This window comes from Hermetia illucens, chromosome 1, assembly GCF_905115235.1.
Source record: "Hermetia illucens chromosome 1, iHerIll2.2.curated.20191125, whole genome shotgun sequence".
NCBI classification, from domain to species: Eukaryota; Metazoa; Arthropoda; class Insecta; order Diptera; family Stratiomyidae; genus Hermetia; species Hermetia illucens.
This window is the reverse complement of record NC_051849.1, coordinates 72,423,901-72,439,946: the sequence shown is the minus strand read 5'-3', so window position 1 is coordinate 72,439,946 and position 16,046 is coordinate 72,423,901. Positions and strand designations below refer to the sequence as shown.

The window sequence follows — 16,046 nt, the reverse complement described above, 5'->3', positions numbered from 1 at the left end:
TTTTTGAATCATTCTTATGCTTGTCGTGATCTGAATAGTTCATTCAGGCGAATAAATGCAGATTTTAAGGATATCCTTGACTTCGGTTTCATAAATGAAACTCGAATAAAGCTCCCTCTAATAGGAAAAAGATAATATTTTTTTGGTGTAAAAATAACAGACTGTGATTTTGACGCTAATTGAAAGCTTGGGATTTTCTTTCAATGATGGGCTGGAAGAGATGTCAATTTCGAAAAATTGCCGTGCAAGGCGTAATCCGGTAAAGTGAGATCAATTCATACAATTCATCGGGGTCAAATTCTTAGCATTTTTGCGGGGTTTTTACAGAGAAAATCAAGATCTAGATCGCTAGATTCTGTTTACTAAGCGCGAAATAATTTCGAAAGGATCCGGTTTTCTGTTTAATTTTCAAAAGTGTCAAAGTCTTCCAACTGAAAAATTTCTTTTGTGACAGATCAAATTGATTATTTACGATTTTCCAATTTATGCGAGTTTGCTGGTTCGAATCGGCAAACGGACTACTCTTTCGTTTAAATACTGAACCCAAAGACTGATAACACTGTGATTTGTAGACGCCGAGTTGGAATCATCAATTTGTCCTTTTTATGTTAACAAAGCATTATCAGAATCGGGTCACTGTCAATCTGCCTGCATGCCTGTCTGTTTATATATCTCCTTATCTATCTACCCACTTTTCTCAGAAATAACGAGCCCTAGTGGGAAAAAATTCGATGGGAGAGTAGATGTCCAGTCAATAACGTTGCCCTACGTTGGGTGTAAGGGAGTTCTACATACATGCAAATGGGGCGTGCAAAATTTTTCTCATCGAATATAACCAGGTGCAATATCAAATGAAAAGTTTCCATAATTGCCTGCGGTTACAAAAGCATCACTTGTTGAAGGAATAATCCTCAGATAAAGTTAATCTATCATATATTTTGGAAATTTACTGCAAACTACCCTTTACATCCAGCTTGAATCACGAATGTGGACCGCAATACAGATACTGGAAAATTTGGTGAAAATGGTAATGTTATTAACAAAATTATTATAGGCGAATCGCCCCTTTTTAGTCGGAAATTACTTACCCTTAATATATAAAATGCTAGTTTTGCATTAAATAGAATAGGCGGACATACACAGTACACGGAGGTATTTAAAGAAAGTGATAGCCGAACTTACTGATGCAGTTTGCACAGAACGACTTATTTTTATTCAGATTTTGCCTATTGACCTTCATGACTTTTTAATATTCCCTTGTAATATGCGTTATGCCTTCTATACAAAATTGACTCCCATCAGTGTCCCCAAATTTAAAACAAATCTTGCATTAATACATGTATACAATTACATATCAGGGTCAAATTCTACTTGATTTGTCGCAAGTGGTGAGCCTCCGCTATCTGAAGCCAGCGGCTGTTAAGCAGTGCGACTAGATTTGACCCAGTGTGAGTGTTAATGGCAGAGCCCCGTCTGGCCAGTTCATCCATGCGGGTTAATTTCTTCGCTCACCAGTATAGAGCATGTCGCCACTAAGTGTACAAGGGGCCATTGGCTGTCGGTCAGAATGGCTACATACTTTACAAGTGGAGCTTGAAGCATGCCCCGGCCAAGGACATCTTTCAGTATCACCAGTACCACCGCTTGGAATGCACTGACCAACCCTCCTCCTTCCCGAAAAACCTCCCGAACCAACTTCACAGGTCATCTTCGATCCATCGGTGAAGAATACTTTATCATAACCTTGAAACACGTCCTAGGTCTTTCACTACGCCCTGGATGGAAAATCCGTAGCAAAGTTTATCTTGAAGCTCGGCTTGTATGTGGCGTAATCTGGTAGGAATGCCCCCAGTTTCCGATATATGTTACTTCGTTAAGGATGCTACTGTGACCAATATCCAAACTCACGTAATCTGATTGTACTGGACGCGACAGGGTATTTAATATATAATTTACAGAGGGGTGTCAGCGTTCTATAATGCCATTAGCTGCAAGCAATTTGTTGCATAGAATGTGGGACTGACAATTTTGTTTTTCTGACAGGAAATTTAATTGTAATTTCCTTGTAATCGATGGCGGCGGTGTTGCCTTTCACTGCTGATGGTCGGCTTTGATAATGAGTTTTTGACCTCCATAGAAGAATTTTATGCTGTTGTGAAGTGTCTACAGTTTCTTGTCGTATAAAACCGCCTTTGATCTGAATCTCGCCGAACTTTATGAGAAGGAGGTTACTGCCTTTGTGATACTGCTCGGACTCAATCATATGTCAGAATTCTTGTTCTGAATCCCTTCCCTTAGGATGAGCAAATAACATCACGGATTTTTGAATGCTGACTTATTCTGTGTCTTTTTAGCGCCGGCAAGTAACTAATGCAATAGAGCTTCAATCATGACAACGTCTTTCAAATGCTGTCGGAAAAAAAATTTACAATATCTAAGGTCTATGTCCATCATGGTGTTAAACTTATAGAATTTCGAAACTGCATTGCCTCTTTGGAAAAGGGCCTTAGATCCGCTCTTGGTGAAATGATATCCTACATCGAAGGTGCATTTCGCAGTGTTGATAGACGAGCGTCCTCTCAAAGCTAGACATTTTCAAGGTGTCATGAATGTCGTCAGTATAAGGAAAGCAAAAATCGACACCTCGAAATACATTCTCTATGTAAAGAAAGGTTTGCGCTGTATTATATAGAGAAAATATTATTATCTTACACTCAAGCAGCAGCGGTAATGGGTTTTAGGCTCCAGTCAAATCTAATATTGAGAAGATACTCCAATCATGCAGTTCATAAAAAACCATCTAGGTTTATGATAGAACAGTAGTACATGTAGTAGTAACATTATTTTAGACTCCCGCATTTTCCGCAGAAACTCTGTACACCATATTTTCTTGCTACTAATTGAAGCGGACTGATATTCTAGGGCTGACATTTTCCCTACAACATCATAAACCCGGGAAGGGTCGTCTCGCTGTTTATTTGAGGTAAGCCGGGAAACTTTGATGAGTATATGATGAAATTTCCTTTCCGTTCGACCTTCCTTGAAATAAATAGGGTGGTTACTACACGTAACACGAAGACAAGGAAATATTGTTTTTCTTTTCTGTCAGATGACGCCAGACAATATTCCCTTTTCCGACCATTTCAGATTACCTAAAAACCAGATAATGACGTTAGTTTTCCATAGAGCCCGAATTGGATTTACAAGTTGGCTTCACGATTGTGACTTAAACCGGCCCTATGATTTGATCTCAGTTCTGTCGAGTCAGTTGATTACCTGCGGCAGTGCATTTTCGTGCAAAATACCACACGATATGGCTACGTCTTGTACTGCGGTTGCTAAAATATGTTGCTTGTCGAATTTTCCAATACTCTTGTCAACGTCATACTACCCAATCTCTACTTTGAAATGCAGATAACAGAAAACATGTTATTTATCCATTCAGGGTGATAAAGCTCGAATTTGTCTGGCAACTTGTGATTCCATTAATATTATGTTTCGAGTAAATTTGCTAGAATCAGCAACTAGAGCCAGAAGTCACGATCGAGGGTACGATTTCTTCCTTGGGGACTCGAAGTTCGGGCTCTTCTTCCGCAGATTATCGTACTACTTCATAGTTTCCTTTTTCGCCAATGAGCAACAAATGCTTCTGAGCACAGCTCGAAGTCATTTAAGCTTAGTCAAAGCGAGATTAACATCGATTTATTGAAAAATCTGACTGGCGGTTTCGTCCAGCGCAGAAGCAACTCATCCGACGCTGCCTCATTTCTGCCCTGAGAGCAGCGTGACCGAAAGCGGCGACAGGTGGTAATCGCTCTATTTATATATAATCGCAAATACGACATGAGTATGAATTATATTGGAGTGCAATTCGTCGGTATATTCAGACTAGGCTGAAGTAAATTTTCTGTTGAGGATGCAGGGAGTCCTGAGTCCGGATCCACTCAATGACGGACCGGACTGCTTGGCAAGCAACTTACCTCCTCTTTTGCATCCATGTGCTCTCCCGAGATTATTACCCTGATTTGACTCAGGTACTCATTCAGACCTGAGTCGACTGGCAACCGACATCCAGTCATGATAACAAATCCCTCTGCCACCAGTAAATTTTGAATAGCGGCATTCCGCTACGGCAGCCCAGCGCCCTTACCACTAGAGCCATCCGGACACTGAAATGGTGAAATATACATATGCATGTATATGTAGTTTAATTATCGCATCTGAACTCTGGAAAGCGAAGAGCTGGGACCCAACACCGTGGCTCAGTGAATTCTTTAACCGGGTTATTCAGGAAGGAAGAACACCATCTGACTGGCAAGAAAGTACCACTGTTCCAATATGGAAAAAGAAATGTTCAAATTACCGCCCGATCCGGTTACTTTCCCATACCATGAAGATTTTTGAACACATTCTTGACAACCGTATTCGCGAAATTGTTGAAATAACCGTGAATCAAGCCGGATTTGTCAAGAACTGCGGAAGTACTGACGGAATACACGCTGCGCGGTTACTCATAGAAAAACACCGTGAGAAGCATCGCCCTCTTTACAGTACCTTTCTGGATCTAGAAAAAGCGTTTGACCGTGTACCACACGAGCTCATCTGGTATGCTTTACGACAACACTTCGTGTCAGAAGAACTCGTGCGCTGGGTTCAATTGCTCTACCATGATCCGAAAAGTAAAGTTCGAAGTATGGCGGGTGTATCAAAACCGCTTCGTGTCTCTGTTGGTGTTCATCATGGAAGCGCCCTCTCACCACTCCTCTTTGTTCTTGTTATGGATACCGTCACACGGGATATCCAACGTCCAGCGCCCTACACACTGCTTTATGCAGATGATGTTTTCCTAGCATCTGATAGCAAAACTGATCTCGAGCAACTTGTCCAAAAATGGAATGATCGCCTCATGCAACACGGTCTCAGATTGAATTTAAACAAAACTGAATTTTTGACGACCGATCCCCATGAAACAGCCACAATCACTGTTAGCGGCAGTGATCTGCCCAGAACTGAGCGATTTAAATACCTCGGGTCAACGCTATCAGCCAATGGAGAACTGCGTTATGAAATTGTTTCACGCATTAGCGCAACCTGGATGAAGTGGCGTTCCACAACTGGTGTTCTTTGTGATCGGCGCATCAGCGAACGTCGCAAATCGAAAATTTACCGCAATGTCGTCCGTCCAGTCGCTCTCTATGGTTCTGAATGTTGGCCGACTATAAAAGACAATGAACGGCGTCTTGCGGTAATGGAGACGAAGATGCTACGTTGGACTAGCGGCGTCACACGTTTAGATCACATTAGAAATGAGGATATCCGCGATCGTTATGGGATTGCCCCGATCGTAGAAAAGTTGCGATGGTATGGTCACGCAATTCGCGCTAACGAGAATTCACTTGCCAAAATTGGTCTGAACATGGTAAACGACTAAAAGGCAGACCCCGCTTGTGAACGGGACAAAGACTAAAGAAAAAGAAGAAGTAGTTTAATGGAGAATAAAATATACTGAGTTTCAACAGTATTTTCGAGAATTTTCCACTCCATGTAGTAACATTGGCTTTATCCAACTCGTTTGTGTATACTTCTCACTAACTCGGTCACGCGGAGCGATTCCAAACAGCAAATATATTCGATTTGTAAAGGCTTCGAAAAAAACTAATTAAAAGAAAAAAATAACATGGTTACATTTTGACATGCGCGGGTTATTTTTTGACAGATGTTGATACGGGGGATCAATTTGTAGATGCCTGCCTCAAAAAATCTCCCTGTGGTTCTTTCGTCTACTTCGCTCCTCTCCTTCACCGTTGAAAGCTTTTTTTCACCCATGAGCTCCGTAAGGGCAGTGAACGGGTGGCAATCTGAGGCGTCAGGGTAGGCGAAAGCGGGAGCGGATCAAAGCGTTCCAAACAAGTCCAGGAGTTACTTCATGGCGTTAGTCCTGTGAGGTATGCCATTGTCATGCAATAGGCAACCTACTATTGTTAGAATGACCCTCCTTTTATTTTGAGTCGCCCTTTTAATCCTTCAATTATTTATTTATTTTAACATATTTTGGAAAGATTCGATTTTCCAATGCATAGATAGAAGCCTTGATTTTTTAACACATTCAATTTATTCATTTCATATTTACAAAGATCAGCTTAAGGCTATTACTTAATACTAGAACTTATTTCTAACGACATTAGTCTTATCTAGAAATTAACCTACAGCTTAATAATAAAGGTAATTTACAGTACAACTTAACCTAAGCTTACAAGCTAGTGGGGGGAAAGTCAGGAAAAACCCCCCATAAAATAGAGAATGTATGAGAAAAAACGGAACCGGTAAAGGGATGGGAGAAGGATGCGTAAGGGGAGGGTTAAAACTATTGGGAGATGGAGTAGACAGTGTCAGAGCGATGTTCATTGTAGGGCCGATGGTAATACATTAGCTTACCGTTGCGAAAAACGCGACCTAAGGAGTGAAGGTTTAGCATGTCGGAGGGGAGGACATGGGTTCTAAATGGGCGGTCTGTAGGACTGATGTGTGAATAGATGGACTCTCGGACTAGGCTATTATCATGATTCAGGGCTTGGTAAAGGAACTTTATTAGGGATTTGATGAGGAACACGTCTAAACGGGTCGAGTTGACCCGGTTGTAGACGGCTTGGTTGGAACGGGGATGGGAAGGGCCTAGGGATATTCGGAGGAACTTCCTTTCGTTAGCTCTTAGGCGCTCCATTTGGTGTGAGGTTAGATCGCACCATGCTACGAAGCCGTACGTCAATAATGGACGTATTAGCAGCTTGTAGCAGTAGAGCTTAACGTCAGGACGGACAGAGGACTTGTAGTTGAGGATGGGCCATAAGGATTTCAGACCACTTGTAGTGTTGGAGAGGATCGAATTAACGTGAGGAATGGGAGAGAGACGGGAGTTTAGATGGATGCCGAGGTACTTTGTGGAAGTGACGGTGAGGATTGGATCTTGGCCAATTTTGATAAGGAGATCGGAGATATCGCAGCGCATTTTGAATGTAAGTTTTATCCTGCCTCGAAAGACGATGGCATGGCATTTGGACGGGTTGAGTAGGAGTTTCCAGGAGATCAGGTAGGAGTTGAGGGATTGGATGGAGTGGTTTATACGGGATTGGGCGGCACGGATATTTCTAGATGGGGTATAGAGAATTAGGTCATCGGCATATTGAAGAGCATTAACTGTGTAGGGAGTTGTGGTGGAATAGTGAAGAGGGATATCAGCAGTGTAAAGTGAGAAGAGGGTTGCCGAGAGGACCGAGCCTTGTGGGATGCCTGCGGGGGGAATGTAGGAATCGGATAAGGAGTCAAGAACTCTAACTTGGGAATGGCGGTTGGAAAGGAAGCTAAGGATAAGTCGACAAAGGTGAGGATGAAATTTAAAAATAAAGGACAGTTTGAAAATAAGGCCTTCGTGCCATACGGAATCGAAGGCCTTCTGAATGTCTAGGAGACAGGCGGTGGTGGGGATGTTATTGTTTAAGTTTTTGTAGAGGTCGGATTTGAGGACGAGGAGAGCGTGTGATGTGCCATGGCCTTTCTTGTTGGCAAATTGGAAGCTAGGGATGGTATCGTGGTCGGAGATGTGGGAAAGTAGAAGGTCGTGGATGGCGACTTCAAAGATCTTGGAAAGGGAGTTGAGTAAGGAAATTGGGCGATAGCTATTGGGATTGGATGAGGGTTCTTGTTTTTTCCGGATGGGGACGATGTGCGCTTGTTTCCAAGGAGTGGGGAAATGTGCTAAGATAAAGCAGTGGTTGAAGAGTTGTGAAAGGAGAGGACTTAGGGTTTTGGCGCACCTCTTAAGGATAATGGTAGGGATTTTGTCAGGACCTGTGGATTTTTTGTTTTTACGGGAAAGGATTATGGATTCGATGGATTCTTGGGAAAGGGATGGGATTGGGTCGCAAAAGTGAGGAGCGGGACCTGGGGGTGGAATTGGTAGGCTGGTGTAAACTGGGAAGTTGGACGTAAGGTCGGAGAGGTGTTGGGAAACCGATGATTCGGTAGAAGGGTCTGAAAGATGGAGGGTAGTGCGATGAGCTGTGAGGAAGGCTTTTGCCAATTGGTCGGCATGGTCTTTAGGAGAAGTGTTGGGTGGAAGGGTGGTGGGAGCTTTAGATTTGGCGAGATGGGGACAAGTGTGGCGGAGTTGGTTACATGTTTGGTTATTAATGGAGATACCTGAAAGTTTGACGGTGTGGTGTTCGGCGTAGAGGGATCTGATTTCGGATCGGATGGTATGTGTTAGGGAATCAATGCGGGTTTTAAGGAAGTTGAAGCGGGGATTGTATCTGTTGCGGTGGAGTTGGCGACGGAGGGTGGTTTTGAGTTTGATTAGGTCGAGGATGTGGGTGGGGAGGGTGATGAGATTGTTGTAGTTTAGGGGACGTATTGGGATGGTTTGGTTGCAGACCTCTTGGGTGATTTCTGTTATCTGGGATATTGTATTGTCTAAATACTCTGCAGAAGGGTAGGAGGGAAGAGAGATGGATGCAAGTTTGTCAGCTAACCTGTAGTTGACGAGATTCCAGTTGGCTTTGGAATAATCTGGAAGGGTTTTAGGTTGGATTCTAGGGAATTGATCATTAATGTAGAACTCAAGAACTACACCGTCATGATCACTGAGGCCAGGAACAGTTGGGAGGTCGGAGGGAACTGTTGGGAAGTGGGACTGAGTGAGGAGATTATTGCTCACGAAGAATAGGTCAAGGAAGGAATGGGAATTGGATGAGTGGTGGGTAGGTTGATTGGGTGGGAGGAGGGTTAACTGTAGTGGGAGGGAATTTTGGGAATACCAGTTGGCTAGCCTGTTGCCATTGGGGTTGGTGGTAGTATTGAACCAAATACTGTGCTTGGCATTCAGGTCACCGCCTAGTATGAGGAAGACTTGTTTATTTTGGGATTCTGGGAGGGCTCTGAGGAAATAAACAAGTTGGGTGAGATCAGCTGGGTCAAGGATTTGTTTTGGGCAGTATAGGCTGCCGAGAAAGGTGATGGAGGAACGGGAAGTAACAGAGATAACCGTAGTTTCAATGGAAGGAGTAACGGAAGGCGGGATAAAAATTTGGTTGGAGTCTATGTTATTGGACACTAGGATAGCTGTACCTCCGCCCGGGCGGTTTGCACGGTCGGTTCGGAAGGAAGTGATGTTGGGAAAGGAGAGTCTGTGGATCGAGTTAAGTCTTGTTTCGGTGAGGAGGAGGAAGTGCGGATTATGGGTGTTATGGAAGTTGAGGAGTTCATGTCTCTTTTGCCTGCTCACAATGGAGTTTGGGTTGAGCAATACCACTTTAGTGGACATTGCTGGGAGACACTTGGCACAGGAAGGAAAGTAGAGCGAGGCGTTTTTCCATAGGAGAGGAAAGGGAATGGTAAGTGGGAATGAAGGAGTTGAGTTGGGAGGCGAGTTGAGGAGTCGGCATATTGAATAGTGAGAGGATTTCACTATCCAAATTGAAGGAGTTGCTAGGATGAGTGGCGTTTCTGGCTATGGAAGCATAAGAGAGTGGCTGGCTTTGTAGTGGGATAGAATTGATAGATTGTCTAGGGTTGTGGAGGGAAGAAGTCCTGGGAGCAGGGATTGGAGAGGGCTTGTTTGGTTGAGGAGCTGTATTTTGGCGTGCACGGGCTTGTACGAACATCGGGCAGTTGCGATAACTCGCCGGATGTGTATTGGAGCCACAATTTATACATGTAGGATTTTGGTTGGCAGTCTTGGGGCATTGTCGGGGACCGTGGGGAGTGTTGCATTTAACGCAACGGTAAGGTAAATTGCAGTTAGATGCGGCGTGCCCAAGTCTCTGACAATTGCGACATTGGGCGATTTCGTGGAATTGTATGGGTTCGAAATTAATAAGACAATGGAACATCGCCCTGGCCTTGGATAGTGTGGATTGCTGGAAGCCTGGTTTGAAAGAAACCAGGAAAAGGTGGAGGGATTTGTTGTTTCGCCTCGATGAGCTCGTCTCATACGGTCGAACACTAACTGCGTCTGAAACACCGAGCCGGTGGAGTTCGCCGAGAACTTCATCAGATGTGTAGGTGAAATCTAGTCCCCGGAGAACTAGATTTACCGGCTTTTGATGTGCTGGTGTGAAAGTGAAGAAGGGATGATTCCCTTCTTTCAGTAGTGCTTTCGTGGTTTCGAACTCCGTTTGGTTCGAGACGAGCACATGTGTGGAGTGAATACTGGTTTTCTTGAGGGAGACATTAGGGGAAGCACTGATTATTTTAGTTGTAACAGATCTTGTACTAGTCGGATCGGCGCGGATAATTATGGGGGGAAATTTTTCCTGACTTACCTTAGAAGCAGGTGTACTATTCTTATCGCGGATTACTGTATTTGGATGAACTTGTGGTTGAGATGGATTGATTGTGTTAGTATTGGTAATCGGTTGTTGAGTTCTGGAGAGATCAATGTTGGGAGTAGTTGCTGGATGTAGAGTTATTCGTTGTATGGTTGAAGTGTTGAAGGTTGGTTCTTGCTGAATCGGTGTGTGTGTCATTAGTTGTTGGCTTGATTGCTGTTCGTTTATTGCATTGATGTGTGGTTGAGATGGTGAGTCGGAGAGGATTTGAGTTTCTGTTTCTTCTAATGATAATGGTAGTGGTGTTAGCTGATGCGAGCGGGTCATTGTCTCCGCTTCGTTGTGTGTGTGCATGAGTTGGTTGCCGTATTTGCCGGCACAAAAATTTCGGTAGTCGGCCATTTTGCTGGCCAGATTGGTGAATGTTTCCTCGTTATCGAGGATCCCGGGCCCGTCAATTCCAAGAAGAGACATGAGCCGGAGGTTGTGGATCATTAGTCTCTTGTTGGTTTCTGAGATTTGGGACAGCCGGCGCTCGAGGTCGGCCATTTTCAATTCAGAATCGCTGTCCGACTCGGAACAGCATTCTATCGAAGCAGCTGCGGGGCTGCTCGGTGGTGAGGAGGGGTCGTCAGGTTCCCCAGCAGGGTGGATCTTTTTGCAAGGATCCACCTCCTGGGGGGATACGGACCTTACGTCCACATTGCGCTTCGACATAGTGTCGAAACGCAACACACAGTCTATCACTACAAAAGCTTCTAATTGCTATGGTACTACACTACTACTACAATACCAAAATGTAACAAAAAGCGAAACTACTACTACTTCAAATATTACTACTTTCAACTTTCAACTTACAAGAAAACACGACTGGTCCGTGCGAACTCACGGGTCGAACTGTTGATAGAAGCCTTGATTAAATTGTTTTGAAATTTATTCAACTCTTGCAATTTCCTCCCCCTCTTTTCCTTCATCTGTAAAGATGGGAATCTCCAATACTGTCATGCATTTCATGCCATTCAAACGTATGTTACCTATTCGAATACTTTAACTAATGTCGAATATCCAGCAGAATACATCTGGGCAAACTAGGGCAAAAGAATTTCCTCCAATACCAACGAAAGTTCAACTTTAGTGAAGTTTGTTGCATCGATTTATTTTGGCATTGATTTCTCCAGTTTTGAAATTTTTCAATTCCATTTCTGATTTTGATAAATAATATCCTGTGGAATGAAATGTGTACGAAACGCATATCCATGTAGCGTAAACTGCGGAGCTTGCATAGTTTTATAATGTATATGTGAAGGCATGAAAGTTGTCCAATGCTTTGAATCAGAAGGGTTCACTGCTGTGCACTGTAGCACAACTGGTGACAGTTTTGAAATTCATGCGAAATAAATAAGTCGGACTTTTTCCAATAATGTATGCGCATATGTTATAAATGCATTGCTTGACATATATTTCTGTGTTCTGTCCTTCCCCCACTTTCATCAGTTGGAAAACTTTGTCGCTTTGTACTAGGGTAGATGTATAGCCTCGTTCATATTTGTACATAGCTTTCGGTGCGTTCATTTCGAGGTCATAAGGTTTCATTTAATCCATTTCATTTTGTGCACTAGTTGTGTGGTTATTCATCCATTTTTTTGAGTATTTATATGAAATTCATATTTTAATAAGAGAGAGTGCTTGCAATTCAGTAATTACTAAAGCAATATTGCCTACAGTCATAAATCATGGTTTTCGACTTTGTTTATTGAGATGTTTGTGAGCCTGTTGAAATATACTCTTTAAATTTGGAGTAATTTCAACTATCTAGATCAACATGTGGATATTCTTGTGTTATAAATAAAATTTAAAGCCAGGATAGTAAGGGGAATTCACCGAATAAAATAAATATCTATAGCGAGCGTTTTGAAACAGTTTCGAAGTCCAAAATATCTAAAATTTTCGGAAATTTGTCCAAACCAATTAAAGGAAAACTATATTTTCATGAAAAAGAGGGCTCATTGTAGTACACATAAGACTGAAGAAAAAACCTATGGATGATGAGGGACGACGGTTTTGCTTCGAATGGAACAAATATAATGTTTTTTTACAAAAAGATTCCTTCATACATATCCTATAAATGAATATGTATAGTCCATGATTGTGTAACTCTTATTGAAAAACGAAGAAAAATATTGACCTTGATATTATACTAATGGCATGTGTTGACTCGTGTGGATAGTGAGAAAATTTTAAATTACCCTTTCATTAAACATCTTTTATTTTTCCTTGACCATAGCCTACTAGAAAAGAGTCTTTCAAGAAATGTCTCTTCAAAAAAATGAAGAATGAAATGGAAAAGTCCTGAATGAATAACGCAAGATGAAGAGGAGAGTAGACGGTGGAGTAGTAAATGGAGTCCTTTGAGAAAATTGTTAATTTGTATTGTTTTTCTTGATTACTAAACATGCCCTTCATAAAATTAGAATTTCAACATTATCCTATAAATGTTTGTGGATAATAATTCACATTTTTAATATTTATCCTATTAAAACCACGGAAATTTGATTCATCATTGTATAAAACTATTATGAATTGTAGCCTAATTTTCATAGTTCAAAATGAAAATGATTACATAGCCATAATTGGAACAATAAATCGGTATTTCGGAATTCAATTGATTTTTCCTTCAAATATTTTGTATATACTTAGACGATATACATACTAAACAACTACATGAATAACAGTTTAAAATTTAAGTGTGTGCATTTTTTTGTCTGAAATTTTTTCTATGAAATTATTTCGAAATATTTTTGTAATCAGTAAATTTCGATTTGGAGTATTTTCAAGAAAAACATCACATTTTTACTATAGAATATAACTTTAGTGAGTCTAACATCCTAATTATTTTTGAAAACAGAATTGGTTTTCACATTTATTAAATATTATATTTTTTATGTTTCCCTTATGTTCTCTTCCTAGAATAGCGAAAACCACAAAAATATATCTCTAAACTACGCTTGTCAGTTCAGGTTTCTTGAAATTTTAAGCAAAAATATCGGATCTACGGATTGACAAAAATAAGGGCTTTTTCAAACCAGAAAAGAACCTCTATTCCGTGTTTCGCACAAGAGAAAATGGTCAAGGGCATATCTTCCAGAAAAGGACTCAATACCATTTTCGTCTTTATTTGAAAAGAAATTGGTCCTATGTTACTGATTTACACCCTAAAATTAACTCCTGGGCATGTGTAGAAAAATACTAATGCCAGAACGCAACTCTTTACAGAGTTAGCTATGGATGTGATGATATTTATATCATACTTTCCGCCAAATCATAACTTCCAAAATAAATCTAAATTCCGAAGCTAAAATCATTTTGATGACGGGTTCCACGATACGTAGTACTAGGGCGACCCGCTCGCCGACCATTCTGAGATAGTGAACCTCCATTACGTGGCACAATCCATTTCTCAAAGGGTGATCTATCGACTACTACTTCCCCGCTTCCATTTTCTCATCATCACACTTACCTGACCTGCCCACCAGCGAAGTTCTTCATTTGTTATTGTACCATTGGAGGGCACGACATCGATCTGGTTTGATGACAGTTTGAAACTTTCGAGTATTCGCTCTGATGATAGCTATCCACTGTACACGCTGCCAAAAAGGGAAATCATTGAGAGCAGGAAGAGAAGAGACTCCACACTTTATTCCAAAATGATCTGGGGGTGTTGATGTGGAAGGAGGAGCCGGAGCGGAAATGAACGTACCTTCGTCAATCAAGCTTTCGCTAATCATTTGCTTATTCATAAATAATAAGCCTACTAAAAATTACGATGTTCTTTATAGGTATTATAATTCAGAGGAAAAACAAAATAACTACAAACAAAATCTTCCTTAACATACCAATTCTATTCTTTTCAGTATTGTAGCAATATCAATTTCGTTGTAGCATTTGCATAGCACTCTTCACTTTCCAATGAAATGACTTAACTTAACTATGTTAAGTTACATTTTTAACTAAAGTTTTTGTAAACTATGAAACCTCTAACTGGATTACTTCAAGGTTTTGAGCTGAAATATCAATCAGAAAAATTGTGTTTCTCTGGTTGAAAATATTTGATGCCTTGTACAGGGTGCGGCAGCATAACTTCCTTTTTTCAAAGCTCAATAAAAACTATTGTATGCACCGGAAAATATTTATTTATTTTGTATAATGTAGGTATATGTCTAAAGTTTTTATTTACATTGTTTTGAAGATCAAATCTGTTAGGTGACGTTCCCCATTCTCCATACATTGTGTAAACCGATTTCTGGCGTTTGTCATGACTCTTTTTAGCATAGCAGGTGTTATGTTGGCAATTTCTTCTTGGATGTTGGTCTTCAAATCTTGTAGGGTTCTTGGACGGTTCACATAAACACGGGATTTCTAAAAAACCCCATAGGAAAAAAACACAAGGGGACAGATCGGGAGAGCGTGCCGGCCATTCCAAATCGCCTCTAATTGAGATAAGGCGCTCTGGAAAGTGTTCCCTCAAAACAGCCATCGATGCTCTTGAAATGCGTGCTGTTGCATCGTCTTGTTGGAACCAAGTGCCCCCCAAATCCAAATTTTCTAGCCGTGGGAAAAAAATTCTGTAGCACGTTTACATACCGGTCCGAATTCACTGTCACTTTAACCTCATTTTCCTCAAAAAACCAGGGACTAATAATTCCAGCTGAGGAAATTGCACACCACACTATGACTTTGGGTGAATGCAAAGGCTTTTGATGCAATTCTCGAGGGTTGGTGTCAGCCCAGTAGCGCATGTTTTGTTTGTTAACCGACCCACACAAATGAAAATGGGCTTCATCGCTAAAAAAACAATAGCACCCTCGGGAATGACATCAAGAAGAATCTCACACGCGTTCATCCGAGAATTGAGGTCACGTTCTGAAAGTTCCTGCACTATCGCCATCTTATAGGGATGAAAATGAAGATCATCACGAAGAATTCTTCTCACAGAACGATCGGATAGTCCAAGGGCAGATGCGTGTTTGCGCGCAGAACGCCGTGGCGATCGCAACATTGACGCTCTCACTGCTTCAATGTTCTCAGGTGATCTAACGGGCCGAGGGACTCCAGTTCTTCCTTTTGTCGCACTTGCAGTTTGTCTGAATGTAGTGACCCATGTAAGAATTGATTTGCGGTCTGGGACGGGAGCCAACGGGGCTAAATTAAAGCGATTCCGAAATGCACGCTGTGTTGCAATAACCGAACATCCGCTTGAAAAGTAAACCTGAACGACAAAGGCACGCTCCTCACTACTCCAACGCATGATGGCGACTGAACCGTGTCGGGACAAAACTTTACAGTATCCCCTCTTGAACGAGACCACTAGCGCTCCGCTATGAGATCAACTAACTGAGTGGCGCGCATTTTAAAAAAGGAAGTTATGTTGCCGCACCCTGTATTTTGTATTCAGAAAGCAAAAATTTTCAGTGTAATTGTATCTGACTTAATCACCATCTCTAGCCTCGAGCCTAAGTTTGCGTTAGTAAGGGACTCGATACATCCTGGTATTGTGCTGAGGTCCATCAATTCGATTTGTCTAATAACTGTCTGTCATCTTCGCCTACGCAATCGATCCAATCGGAGGCTAGGTCTGCCATGTCTTCTTTTTCGACCATAGGCTTTCCGGGCTACATCATCCTCATCTATACGAATTTGGGGACTCGCTGACTACAGCCTATTTAG

At 41.7% G+C, this 16,046-nt stretch overlaps 1 protein-coding gene across 6 annotated transcripts in view; it reads left to right on the top strand.

The window, feature by feature from the left end:
• LOC119651276 (PDZ and LIM domain protein Zasp) overlaps positions 1–16,046 on the top strand; it is a 284,905-nt gene that overhangs the window by 257,027 nt on the left and 11,832 nt on the right. The gene's annotated exons all lie outside the window — the stretch shown is intronic.